Source organism: Corvus kubaryi, unplaced genomic scaffold, assembly GCF_017639235.1.
Source record: "Corvus kubaryi isolate FWS band 111438036 unplaced genomic scaffold, C.kubaryi_AGA036_p1.0 37256, whole genome shotgun sequence".
In the NCBI taxonomy this organism is placed as follows: Eukaryota; Metazoa; Chordata; class Aves; order Passeriformes; family Corvidae; genus Corvus; species Corvus kubaryi.
The window spans coordinates 6,725,688-6,740,624 of NW_024581076.1; the positions used below are offsets into that span (position 1 = coordinate 6,725,688).

At 38.0% G+C, this 14,937-nt stretch overlaps 1 long non-coding RNA gene across 1 annotated transcript; it reads left to right on the forward strand.

Annotated features, from left to right (window-relative positions):
• Positions 1 to 76: 76 nt before the first annotated feature.
• LOC121662588 lies at positions 77 to 14,386 on the forward strand. Its single transcript, XR_006015328.1, has 3 exons — positions 77 to 223; positions 5,303 to 5,430; positions 14,022 to 14,386. It is a non-coding gene; the product is annotated as an uncharacterized LOC121662588 (long non-coding RNA).
• The last annotated feature ends 551 nt before the right edge of the window (positions 14,387 to 14,937 follow it).

The following is a 14,937-nucleotide window of genomic DNA, read 5'->3' on the forward strand; positions in this document are numbered from 1 at the left end:
CTGTAGTTCGATAGCCGTCAGGCCTCCTCGCAACTAGCCGGGGAATGCGGCGGATTAGGACTACAGCTCCCAAGAGCCTCTGCGGCGGGAAGGCCGTTGACGGGCATCCACAGGGGCGGCTGTGCCGTGGTTCGTGCCGGGGCTGTCCGGGCGGGAAGCGGCGGCGGGATCTGCTTTGGAGCCGGGATTGCTCCTGGCTCCCGAAGGCGCCCCGCAGCTCGGGGTGGGTCCCGGGGCCTCCCCGCTGGTGGTCCTTTGCAGAGATCTCCTGGGTGGGCGCCGCTCTGCTGCTGGGGCGAGGCTGAAGGCTTCCAGCGTGCTTAAGCTGCGGCTACTCACACCCTTTTAAACTTTAAATAGCAGCTTGGCGGGAGGAACGCAAAGATAAATGGGCAAAAGGCACCCCCAGGCTTTCTGACGTTTTGTGCTTTAGGCGTGCTCTTACTGAGCGAAATCAGTGTTTTCCTCTGAACTCCAGAAGGCGATAGAGTATCACGCTCCGAAGTCTTGGGGAGCGTCGCCGGCTGTGTCCTGGTCCTGCAGCTCTTGTGGGCAGGTACAACACCGAGCTCTGGGTTGTATAAGGCCAGGACAGCCTTTTCAGGTGCCTACTACTAGTTTTCATTTTCGCTGTTTGTTTCTCTAGTCCCGTAGGCCTCTTTCTGCTATATTCCCACCATTTTTCCTGGACTTCGGTTTAGCAAGTTACAAATACACTGTCTAAAGGGTAGTCCTCAGACTGGATTCTGCATTAACAGTGATGAGGTAATGTGCTAGAATACAGAAGGATTTGTACTTGTGGCTTTCTAAACCACAGCATCACATTCAGTCCCTTTGACATCTTTAGTAAGAAAATACTAGTAGAGGGATTTGGGGTTTTCTCCGATTTACTTGCACATTTATGGTCTTATATGACTACAGATTATTGATGATCTATTGTTGGGTGATAAATTTTTTTTTTTTGCTCCCTCCATGTGCTAAAAATAGAATCCATTACTAGCAGCGGTGTTGACTTTGTGGTTTGATCATGAAGTACAAGCTTGAGTGCTTGTGTGAAATCCTTTTGAGGCTATTGGGACCTTACAGATCTCCAGCAACATAAAATTATAAGAATTAAACCAGTGAAAATTGTCAACAGTTACACTTTGCATAACTTTCTTATTAGATGCTGCAACAACACAGTATTCCAGTTATAAAAGTGTTTATTAGCAGTTAATCAATTCTGAACACACACATTAAATATAATAGTTTTAATTCAAATACAAATTCTGATTTTGAATTTTGGAAATTTTGACATTCAAAACCAGTAAAGCCAAACACTGCTAAAATTCCTTAAGAATTTTTATTCTCCAGGGAAATAGGAAAAAAGGGGCTAGTATCTACCTTTATTGGTGCCCAGAGAACCTGCAGGGGTTAGCACCTGTGCATGTCTCACTGTGGTTCATTTTACACAGGCTTTTATACTTTACAATTCTGGCATCTGCCCTTGTTTGTTTGCTTATCTAAAAGCTACAGTTTTAAGGGTTGGAGTGCACATAAGTTGTGGTTTCTTTATCCTAGGCCTACAAACACAGTACATAGTTCCTATCTAACATATTCCTCACATTCAGCTAACTGCTGTTAAGCTTTTCTATAACTGTACTTTATTGATTACATTCTTCTATTTTCTATCTATTAAAACAAACCCTATGACTTTGCATTGTTCCAGCCTTTTGTGACAGCTAACATGCCTCTCCCTTCTTACCACTTGAGCCTGCTAGGGCTAGCTCCCTGCTTGCAAACATGGTTACAGTCAGACACAGCAGTCATGCTTAAATCTTTTGCTAATTCATACCTATGCTGAAGTGCTTATGTCACTTATGTCAAGTGAGGCCTGTGTTTCATCAGGACCATGCCCAACAGTCACACCCTGTGCCTGAGCGCATTGACCAAATGCCTCTTGAACTCTGTCAGGCTGGTGCAGTGACCACTTCCCTGGGGAGCCTGTTCCAGTGCCCAACCACCCTCTGGGTGAAGAACCTTTTTCTAATACCCAACCTAAACCCCCCCTGACACAGCTTCAGGCCATTCCCTCAGGTCCTGTCACTGGGCACCACAGACAAGAGATCAGCATCTGCCCCTCCTCTTCCCCTCATGAGGAAGCTGCAGACTGCAATGGGGTCTCCCCTCAGTCTTCTCTTCTCCAGGCTGAACACACCAAGTGACCTCAGCTGCTTCTCATACGGCTTCTCTACAAGGCCCTTCACCATCCTTGTGGCCCTCCTTTGGATGCTTTTTAATAGTTTAATGTCTTTCTTATATTGTGGCACCCAAAACTGCACATGGAACTCAAGGTAAGACCACACCTTGAGAAAAAAAAGCAGAGCAGGGACAATCCCCTCCCTCAGCCGGAGAACACTGTGAGAGACAATTTTGAAAGCTTTACTGAAATCCAAAAACATTACATCAGCTGGCTTCCTTCGATCAACTAGGTGGGTTACCTTGTCATAAAAAGAAATTAAATTTGTCAAGCAGGACTTTCCCCTCATGAACCCATGCTGGCTGTGATTGAGACTGCATTATCCCATTTTGTGTGTGTGTGTGTGTGTGTGTGTGTGTGTGTGAGCAGAGAGTACTTTTATGCTAGAAGCACTGCTAATGCACAAAAACCCAACCAAGAGCCACAATATATAGGTATATAATGACCCGACGTGCCCTTTGATCTGTTATCTACCTGACATAAATGCACATCACTACCATTACAGAGTTGCCAGTTCCATCAGGTGTAGACATAGGTAAAATTGTGTCTCATGGTGTTGATTTTCCAGGTTTTAATGAAACCCCAAATTCAAATGGATTATGTTGCTCTCTCTCCTTGACTAAGTACTTCTTATTTTTTACCTAATAATTTATGTTATTCCACAGTAGCTGGCCATCTGATTTCCTTTTTACTGCATTGAAGAAACAGTGCATACATTGAAAATCAAATAGGTCAGAGAGTAAGAAAATAAACATATTCCTTAAATGCAGTGTAGCTAACATGCTTTCAATCTCAGCCTAAAACTACCTCAGGGTAATTTTTTTTTTGGAGTTGTTTTTTTTAATCTGAAACCTTATCCTAATCATCTTCTCTCAACCTAGCCCTTGATAAATTAATCCAACCATAACCTTATATCAGATTGTGAAGTGCTGATGTCAGTGCCATTTAAACATTTCCCCTGCATTGTCACTGTCTCTTAATTTATTCTCTTTCTGCACTACAGCAGAATCTTTCTGCAGGCTTGATGCAAAGGGTTTTTTTTATTGACCTTGTAAAGGCTTTGGCACAATTTTACCAATAATTTTAAAGCCAGAAGGACCTATTGGGTAATTAAGTTATTTGGGTTTAGTCTAAAGAAAATGTTCTAATAAATGTTTCCCCATTTGCACATACATAGGGCAGAAAAATGTGAATTAGGAAATTAACACGAGTACTTCAAACAGTATCTGCTTTCCTTTTTTTTTTTTTTTTTGCAGTCTTTAGTGTAGGTGTTGTTTATTTATAGAAGGATAGAAGCTTAATCAGAATTTGCAGTCTATGTGGAACTCTCATTGAGATAGAGAAAAGGCATTTTTGTTCCAAATGGCCTCTCCAACAGAGAGGGAAGTTTAACATCAGATGTTTTTGCAAAGCACAAGAACTGCATTCCTTTCACATTACCTTTGAACAAGTAGTTTCTGATTTCTTCTGCCTCATCCTGCAGGTCCAGGATGAATTTAGAGGGGCCAAGTATTCTAGAGTGTCAGCTCTGTCCAGTTATCTCACAAATAAAATTACTTGGCCTTAGGTCACTCTGGAAAATCTACATCATCAAGTAGACTTTTCAGAAATATAAATAGAGTAAAAGTCTCTACCCATGACACTGATACAAACCCTCTGGAAGAGATATGGACACGGTGTACTGGGATCCAGACATTCCTTGGAGAAAAAAATTTATGACTTGAATGTTTTGTTTTGCAAGCGTACGTTCTCCTCACACTAGCTGCTGTAGCATTAGCAGTGTGTCTGCATTTGTTTGGCTTGGAGCAGCAATGCAATTCTAAGCCAAAGGAAGAGCTGCCTAAGGTTGATTAAGTTCTCAGAGTAGTTTTGAAGTATACCCTCTGCATGCCTTTCAGAGAAAACTAAACAGTGCACTGTGCTTCAAATAAGTTGAATGGGGGCATTGTTTTTGGCTTTGTTCTGTCTGAACCCACCCAGTCATAAGACCAGCTAGCTTGCACTCAAGACTTATTTACCACTGATGGGCTCTGAAACCCTAGAGAGCCCCGTGACATGCTGAGGAGCTCATATGCTATTTAAAGAGGTCAGTGGTCTGTGCAGTGTGCTCATTTACGCAACGTTTATCATTCTTTTAAAATCAGCTTTTAAAATAACTTGACACTCATAAATGTCCAGGAAAACAAATATACATTGATGATATATTTTAATCACTTTAACCAAATACTGACATTTTGTTGTCATAAATTCTGCTCCTGTTTAAATGAAACATTCCCAGTCCCTCGTATCTTAGCATAGTTTGTCACAAACAGCATGCAGCCAATTGTCATTCAAGTTGTTTTACAGGTGATTTAGATTGACACTGCTGAGAAGAACAGCACTCCTCCTACTTCCATCTCTCCCCTGCCTCACCCTCACTTCCACTGCTACACTAGTAATTTCTGTAAATTTTTGCTGTAGATCAGAGGTGAATTCTATCAGAAAACAGATCTGGATTAATACTGGCTTCTTGGGTCTGGGGGTTTTGTTTTAGTTGGGACATGTGTTGTGTGCTTGCTGCATTGGGTTTACTCTCAATCAGTTTTCCAAAATTCATTTTAGATGTTGTGCAGTAGGTTTGGGGTTTTTTTTAAATAGTTGCAGATTATAAATCAGTGAGTGGAAACATGAAATGCTATTTGCATTCTTGAAACAGAGTTATTTTATAATGGTTCTGTGTGAAAGGAGAACTGAAGGCAAGGTTGTTCCAGTTCAAATTAAGGTAATTCCACATTACTAAGAGCATGTATTAGCAGCAAGAGATTAAGACAGGAGTTTGCACTTAGTTCAAGCCATGTTTTTACTGAAAATGTAGGTCACACTAAATTTTCCACATAATTAAACAGAATGAATAAAACTGATTAAGATATGTTTGGAGTGGGTTTGATTACCGTGCTGATAAAATGGGATTTGTTTTGGAACTCCCTTAAATTGCAAGAATATGAGCAACTACTTAGGTAGATAGTGGGAACAAGGAACAGAAGTTTCCTCAGCCAAAAAAAAATATCTTTTTTCTTTTAACAGGATGGCAGTGGCAATCTTTGCAAACTGTGTGTTCTTTATTATAGTGAAATTCTTACATATTCCGGAGAAGAGTAGGCTGAAAGCATCCATAAAAGAAAACGGTAGTCAATTTCGTGCCTAATCACAAAGTAAGTGCCATACTTATTTCTGAGATTTCAGAAGGAAAATACCAAGTGATGCAAGTGTTGTAGAGTTTTACCTTCATGTAGAGAAACAAGAACTGTAGAGATCATATCTTGATTTAATATTTAAATGAAAATAGTCCATTTACATTTTTAATGCATGTGACGCTCTAGTACTTAAATGTCATATAAAGAAATGAAGAACAGTATTCTCTCTCCACAAAAGAACCAGGAAGGGTTTTTTCCTCTGGCTAAAATTGCCATGCTGTTGTTCTTCTCTCTTTGTTTGAGAGGGGAAACTCTGAATAAAGAAACACATCCCTGAATTAGCTTTTAGTTATGTTATTGTTAATTTAAGAATTTGGGGTCTGCAGACTGTTATGTCCATGTACCTGATAGTTCAGTGAAGGGCCTGGATAGTTTACTAATTGAATCAGTAAATAACATAAGCCTAAATGATGTAAGTTAATTCTTGTTACTCTGTGAGAGTGAATATGTAAATGCTGTTAGAAGTAATTTTTTCCCAGCAAACATGTATATTCTGTTTCAGATTGGGATTCATAATTACACTTTTGTTACTTCTGTACTTCAGCAAATCCATAGAATCATAGAATTGTTTAGGTTGGAGGAGACCTTTGAGATCATCAAGTCCAACCATCCCAACTCTGCCAAGTGTCCTGCTAAACCGTGTCACTAAGTGTGACATCTACACATCTTCTAAATACTTCCAGGGATGTTGACTCAACCACTTCCCATGCAGTCTGTTCCAATCCTTGCTTCAGAGACTTTTATCTCAAATTTTGCTTTAGAGTAATGACATTAAAACCATGCTGTACCTCCCTAGGGAAGATGACTCTCTTTTTTGTTTTTCAGCAATTTACACAATTCTTAGGCTCCCTTTCATGAGATAAATCAAGTCACATAAGAAGATAATCACAGAAGGCAGTGCATGCAGCAGGTTTCAACCATCCTTCAGTCAGCCATTCTCTTGTAATGGAAAAATAGTTTTAATTATAGTCCTTTAATTATAGTTGCATTATCAGATGACATGTAACTAACACACAGCTACTGCTGAAGGCCTTTGGATATTACAGCTGTTATTAAGAGTAACTGCCTATCCACCTTTCCCACATACCTCAATTCTTTTACTCTGCTATCTAAACATTGAAGAGGATAATCTTTATTCATGTAATTTGAGTTCCTGTGACCTAACAAACAGCTATGACTTAACAAGAAGAAGAAAATCACTGTTTCAGGCAAGAATGTTGTTGATCTCTGTTATAACTGAAGGCAAAATTATGTTAGTCTTAAATTGGAAGAGCTTTGCCAGTAGAGTGTCCCCAATTCTGGAATGACTTCACCTAAATCTTATTATATGAAACTCACTTTTGATGCTGTTCCTCAATTGCTATGGCAGAAGAGTATTCCTTTCACTTTTAGATGTGGAAATAATACATATTTATATGGGTTCTGGTGAGTAAGGAGTACATGAGCAATAGTGTATAAATGTACTAAGAAACCGTAATGTCTACTTTGCATAAATCAGCAAAGACACAAGGAAATGCTATTTGTGGTAAATGTTTTTTATGATGTGCATTGTTTGTATAATAAGATTCCAAACATATTTCAGGTAGGTGCAATTTGATAAATATTTGGTAAATAACATTCAATCATTGGTAGCTTTTACAAGAACTGAACCGTAGAGACATAAAAGATTCTGATTCTCAATGCATCAATCTGTAAGAATACAATAAAACAGTTTTCACTATATAAATAATTTACAAGAGAAATAGCATTTGTATTGAAGGAAAAAAAATCTCAGTAAAAAACCAAAATTTACACAATAATTAAGAAGTAGGATGTTGTTCAGTTAGATTAACCTTTCGTTTTGTCCCAAAGGCATTTGAGAGACAGAGACTAGTTCTTGGATAAATACTGAACTGCAGTAAGACATTGCTATGCAGTCTCTTATGTCAGCATTTTACTAGCTGCTGCCTGTGGTTCATGTAAATTAAAGAGCATTTTGCCTTTTTCCTCTTGCCTTGAGAGGGCAAAATAATAGAGTATTCATTTCTTTCATTTCACCTGTAGGTTGCACTTTATGTGTGTTTTAGGATTATCTGGTGCACTTAAATATTTAGTAAGAAATTTATTATCTTCCTTATGTTATTTCATCAATACATTGAAGCTGACCATATGAATCAACACCATGTTACTATCTTTCAATCTGATTTATATTCCACTTTATTTCAGGGAGGTTATTTTACTGTCTCTTAGCTCTGCTTGAGATACTTTGCAAGTAGCCCAGTATGAGGGCAGAATAATATCCAACTGTTAAATAGTGTTTTCATATTCTAGCTGCAATAATATCTTTCATGGATATTGCACTAATAAGACTTAAAGTTTTATTTCAGTGTGGAATTAAATGATCCATTTTCAGTATTTATTGTTTTGTGCTCTTTCTGCAATTTTGCAATAGCTTTCAGTTTAACAATCTCTTAAAGGTGAGCAAAGAAGAAGTTAATAAGTTAAAAATGTTAAATGAAGTTTAAAAAATGAAGTTAAAAGTTAAATCCAAGTTAAAAATGCACCTGGATGAGGGAACTGGTGATGAGGCACTATAAAAGATGCTGATGGAATTCTATCAAGTTAGACATCACCAAACTGACATAGACTACATCGTTTCTGAAAAGTTGTTATCTAGAAAATAGGACCTGTGGCAGGTAGCTTCCATATTGCTTGAAACCCCTGTGGTACACCAGTTTTGAACATACTCACTAGATAAATTGACAGGATGTTTTGCATAACTAGTCACAGGCTGTAAGTTTGAAAAAAAAAAAATTTATTGGAATCTTAATAGAGTAACACTCATGGGGGGAATTCAGTGCTTTCATCAGGAGGACCATTTGCTCTCCAAATGGTGACAAGAGCTTCCAATGCAGTCACTATGAGGGCATCCTCAGCTGGATCAAAGGAGAATCAGGGAACTGTTATAATCATCCTCCAGCTGGCCCTAGCAAATACTCCAGCATATACATCATCAATTTCTGTTTATTATCTTAAACTATATGCAAAATATATCTGAGCTGTTGTACCTACATGCATAGGCTGTTCTGTGTACCTTTTCCTTTCCTGCATACGCCAGAACAGTTTCCAGAGATTATTTAAAATTACCAATCCATGTACAGTTTGGTCTCCTCCTTCGCCTACAGCATAAACTGCTCAGGGGAGTTCCCTGGGCTTCCTGGATTGTCAGAGCAAGAAATTACCCAGCATATCTAAACAGGTAACACCTTCCAGTTGGCCTAAGCACAGCTGGTCTGCCTAGGGCAGTCTCCAAGGGACTGCCCCACAGCTCCCCCTCAGCTCCTGTGTCCATTCCTTCATTTTTAAGGTGGGTAGGAGTTCAGTCAGTCAGGAGATCACAGAGTTACTGTGCTGCAAATCATTCCATTGCCTTGTCTTTGCAGAAACTAGCGAGGAAACGTTCAGTCTGCTGGGGAGGACTGGCAGTGGCTCTGATCGTGCAGTACTCAAATAGGAAGAGCAGGTGGCTGTGAGTGCTAGTGATAGTAGCCAGGGTCAGTCTGTTTGGCCTCCTCATGGTGGCTCGTCTGCAGGTCCAAGATCAAACCAGGAACTTGAGTCCATGAGGATCTGGGACAGAACCAGGGAGGTGGAAGGCTGGATGCAGACATACTGGCAACATAGTTCAGCTGAGAAAGCATGGGTAAGAGCCTAAGCTCAAAGGCACGTGAACAAATGAGGGGCAGGAATTTGCAGTCCTCTCACAGCAATCTTTCAAGGCTCCACAGCTGTGCTGACAAGGCTGGCACTGAGCCCAAGCTGCCAGGCCCTCTGGAGAGGTGAGAGACAGTCAGAACTTTGACAGCTACATCATTCTTGTAAGTACAGAGCAAACACAAATTTCCCTCTTTTATTGCAATTGTAATATAAATTCCATAGATTCTGGCAGAGATACCTCTTCCTTTTGGCAAAGGATATCCAGAAGTTTTGCCTTGCTGAAGATCAAATAAAACCATTTCAGCCTGCAATTAGGATGGACACAGTTGTCGTCATTTTACATTTATAATGTAATTTACAGTATGCTAGTAAGAATTTTTTTCTGTTTGTATATTGACTTGCTCCTTGAGTTTCATAAATGCTTCTCAGAACTCTTTTTTGGGTACTTGTTTGAAGCTAACATAATAAAAAATAATTTGTCGTTTGTTTGGGGATGTTACCAAATTAGTGGTTACCATGTGGCATCTGTGTAGCATCTGTTTAACAGATTTCCTACAGGCATAATTACCAACAACAGTTGCAACTCCTGCCACAGCATGTTTCAAGAGAAGCAAAGGAAGTACTTTTACATAAATCATCAGATGGTCTTTAAATAATTCAAATGAAACATTCTAAACAAAGACCTTGTAAGAGCTTAAAGAACTATCCTGAGCTCATGATCCCTTAGGCAGACAGCCTACAGCACAGGTTTTCATTATAGAAACTGTTACTTTTGTGTCCTGAACTGCATAAATGAATGTGAGCCATTGATATAGGATTAGTTTCAATCATCCTTCCCTAGTGTATATTTCAAAAAATAGCTTTCTAATATTTCAGAAACTCTTTATTTAGCCTATGCATTACCAAGTGCAAATCTATTGAATCCTGTAAAAAATGGTCTTCAGGAGAGACTGGGAAATCCGTTCCCTCTGGAAGGTGTTTATCACGGCAAGGATAAATAGGTTTTGTAGCCCAGGTAGAGTATACTATTTGTTGTCCTTTTTCATAACTCAGCCCTGAAAAAATAATCCATTTGTTAAGCTATTTTTTAGTCAAAATGCTATTATTTGGTTAAATAAAAATTAAAAAGCAAGAAAAAGGGGGGGGGGGGTGCGGGGGGGGAACTCAATCTCTAAATGAAGGCAAGTCCTGAAACTGAGTAGAAATAGTTTTTATTTTTAGAGATTTATAGTCAAACAAATACCTAAAGCTCTTTGGTCAGTGAAGGGCTTGGCTTTATTTTAAGTCTGTTTTCTGCCTATGTGGAATCAAGTGACTGTTGTAGAGAAACTTTCTGCAGCAGCATATGCATTCTGTGCCCTTTAAAAGACCTCCTTGGCTGAACTGTAAACCATAAGAAATACCTAGGATGATAGAAGGTTTCTGGAAATGTATTCATGTTTTGTTTTTGACTTTGGTTAGACAACTTACGTTAGCTGTTACAAGGAAAATATCAATGACTCCAGAAGAAGTTGCTATTCTAACCTGAAAATAAGCTAATAAAAGTTAGCCAAGCAGGCTAACTTGTTTTTTAGTACATATTCCCTAAGAACACATTCTGTCAAGTCACAAGTCTTTTCCAATCCTGCAACATAATTCCACAATCTCCTCCCCTTTCAACTACATCCTGCCCCAAGCAGTCTTGATCATGCTGGAGCTATGGCTTCAACAAATCTGTCACATGTGTCTCTGCACAAGAATTTGTATTCCAGGGATTTCAGTGCCAAAGTAGCTTCACAAAGCACATACTGGTTTTTGTGCTATTATAGACATACTGCAGTGGTAACGTCTTTTGTAGGCAGTAGCTTGAAACCTCCAGCTCTGCCAGTGTATCAAACAACCTTTAGGTCATGTTTTCCTCTTCTTCTGGAAGAAATTTGATTAATGATTTAGAGATTACAAGTTCTACACCTCCTTATATATTTCTGGAGATGTCTATTTGTCAAGCACTGATGAATATTATACCTTCATTTCTCAAGTACAACCAGAAGTTCTAAGTGTGGCATGCTGATTGACATTTTGTAGTGAAAAGCAATGTTACATTGAAAGTGTTGATGTTTTAATCACAATTTAAATATTGCACAAAAAATACTAATTTCAGGTAGTGATGTTACAGCCTTACACCAATTAAAACAGTAAATCAATTGAAACTAAATATATCTTTTCTTTGGATAATAAAGCTGCTGTTTGTGGATTTGAAGCTTTTATCAATGGAAAACTCATCATTGGAGCTATAAAATACTATTGTACTTTGCCTTTGATGTAGCTCCTTCGATCTCAGAATCTGAAACCACTTAATTAGCAATGAAGATGTGCAACACTAATCTTAGTTTCTCTCATGTCTTTTGTTGTGCCACTTAGCAGTATTTCAATGTAGTCATGTCATTTAAGAGAATATTGGCTAAGCTTTCAGTCTGTAGAGATTAAATTACTTAGCTTGGGAAAATCTTTCATCGGTTAAAGAAAAGTGTTGAATCAAAAGAATGGGTAATACCAAAAAGCTATCAGTCAGAGTGATGGAGCTTAACAAATGGACCAAGATGCACCAGTATGTTGAATATCGTGGCTTAGTGCCTGCCAGAAAATTTACAATTGTCCAGTTACAGACTCCTTGCTCACGTCTTTGTTGGGAAACTTCTTTTTACTAGAACTCATTTGGACCATACATTTGATACCATTCATCAAGTTATGCCAGAAATTAAGGAATTATTAAAAGTTTGACATTTCATATTATAGTTTCATTTTTCCTTATGCTGCATCAAAAACAAATAGTAGTTTCTGTCTTAGCATTTCGTTTCAGTCCCTCTGTACACTAATTAAATTATCGTTTTGGAAAACATAGGCTTTAATGAGATAATTAAAGCTAGTTTCTGGTTTTTGTTTTGGGGTTTTCTTAGGATATTTTTGTAATAAGTGTTGGAAATTAATCTCCATCTTCTGCAGTGGTGATCGAAATCACCTATGTCACTGCACTGAGTTTTCAGAATGGCTGTATCTCCTTTCATATGCCAGCTTCTGTTTCACTATGGCAACAGGAAAAAGCACTGAATGAAAACATGCAGATTTGTTAAAGCACAATCTTAAAATAACATCTTGTTAGGAAGCAAAAGTTCTGTGCCTGGAGGAAATGTAGTTACACAAGAGACTTCAGTAAGCTTATGATTGTTTTCCTTTTAATTTCTCCCCTTTTGTTAGAGGATAATTGTTTGTAATCATTCTTGTCATAAAGCAACTAAACCATAAACTTAGGCTTGCTGTGATTGGTAGAAGGCCTTGTAACTATCTCTGAGGATGTATTTGCTCCTGTAGGACTTAGAAAGTTGACCTGAGTTGGCACATCTCCTATTTTGAGTTATCTCTGTCTGTGCTTTGGCCTGCACATATTGACCTCTGTCTGCAAAATGGGAGGTGATTCCACATCATGTGTATCTTGGGTCATTTCTGTACCTTGTTTGTATTATTAGACCTATCAAATTGCTTTTTTAATGTCATTGCAGAAATAAACTAAGAAGCAAGGTCTGCAAATGAAAGCTAAAAAAGAGAAAAAAATACATGCAGTTTTACCAAGTGAGGTTTGGAACAGTTAGCCAGGGAAAATTATGAACTCGCCTTCTCTGAAATCCAGTCTGACTGGCTGTTATCAAGCTTTGCTTTAGAAAATAAATGTAATGTGTTATAGAGGAGATCATGCTAAATGGCCTCTTGATCCTTTCTAACCTTTTAAGCTATGAATACCCATAATGAATCAATGTGGTTATTCTTTGGGTAGCCTAGGAACAAAAATTTGTCTAACTAGTTTGGTATTCCCCACTTCCATCTAAGGAGTTTAAAAGGAGAGAAAACATAGCTCCTTCTCATGGATATGTCATGGCATGCAGATTAAATATCAATTTCCCTGGAGTGCCATTCATGTTTTTTTCTTTTATCTTCATTTAGTGGATTTTCCATGGATATGTGTATTGAGATACCATCTAGTATTAAACAGTTGTACAAATAAAGATAAATGAATTTCACTGTAGCTATGCCTCTGCCTTGGCAGTTCTGTGGTGTATTTAAAATGGAAGTTTTATCCTAGGAAATACTTGTGCCTCATCTCTCGCTTTGTGCACGGTTCATTCTGCAAACAGCTTGGTTCTCTGTTCTTCTCAGCTGAAAATTTCTGTTGTGCTTGCAGCCTTTCTGGTTTGTCTTCTTATCTAAAAATGCATTAGGGAAAGTCAATGATATTTTAAAGAATGTAATATATAAATGGAAACCTTGTAGACTTTCTTTAACCTCTTTGGGAATAGGCCTTGGGACTACCTCTATTAAATCTATTGTTGTCATTCTCTGTCCTTACAAAATAATTAATATTCACTATATTGTTATTAAATAAATATTTAAGTGATTTTTTTTCGTCTTCTAGAAAAAAAACTGCCAGGCTGCAATTAAATTAGTTAACAAGGTTTTGTTCTAAATATCTCGTTTTCTCAGGACTACCTACCTCAAAACCGGGTAGAGAAGCATCCCAACAAAATGAGAGACATAATGCATAACTTGTACCGTTCATGACATAATAATGAATATGCTAAAACATCATAAACAGGAACGGTTCAGTTTTGATGAGTATTTCACACCATGGAAGGCAATGCATTTTGATCCTTTTTCTTAAGCTGAGCATTCTCCAGAAATAAATTTTGTTTTCAGTTGCACAGAATATTTTGGGGTTTTTTTATCCTTTGCTTCATACACATAAAATGTTTTAACAGTGTCTAATCATTTCTGTTAAATCCCAGTTTTTTCCTAACTGTTGTGTTCCTGTTTTTATTTCCTAGAAATGTGACTAGAGCGTTCACTACAGATGTTACATTTGGAGCAGTGGATGTGAACAAAAAAGTCACAGCTGAGGCTGGAACTAAGTAGCATCTATGAGTCATGTAATTGCTATATTAATTAAATATAAACAAATTATTAAACTGTTACATTTTTAGGACTGTATTTACAATTTACACACAAATATTTATAGAATCTGTCAGTATTTTATTCTAAGGCATCTGGCCTTCCTAGAAGATTTTGCGTTCTCCTGTAGCTGTTGCTGCTGCAGTGATTTTTCTCAAAGGTATTTGAATCTTTTTCACTAAAAAGTGAAAAAGACATAGCTGGCACTTCTAGCACTCTGAAGTACCCACAAACAGAATCCAGGTATGGCTGTGTCACAGAAAAGCTCATTATCACCACTGGAAAACATTAGTAAAAGGTTAGGTAGGAAAGGAAAGATCAATTCCAACCCCTTTTACTTTCACTCACAGGAACTCCTTGCCTGAGAAATACACTTAAAACTCAAGAGAATATCTTAAAATATGTGATTCCAGGTTTTTACTATCCCACATGTTTTGTGAAGTCCCTGGCACTTTTAGTTATTTTCAGCTCCTTTTTATATTTTTTCTTAGGTAAGATAAAATGCTGCAGAGGTGAAATGCAAAGTCTTCACATGACTCATCTGTCCATCCAATGTTGAAATTGATTAAAATAAGTAAGATGACAGATAATATTTTCTTTCCAGCAATGATGTCTTTTCTTATTCTTCCTTTTCATCAGTGCTGCTTAGTTTTAATGTATTCGTTTGGGGATTTCTTTCTTATGACTGCAATGATACAGCACCTCCCTCAAGGAAAGAAGGAAAGTGCTTCTTATTTGTGCAAACCTTTCTTTCCCTAGTGGAAACACTTTAACTTCTTCAGGCGTTTCATT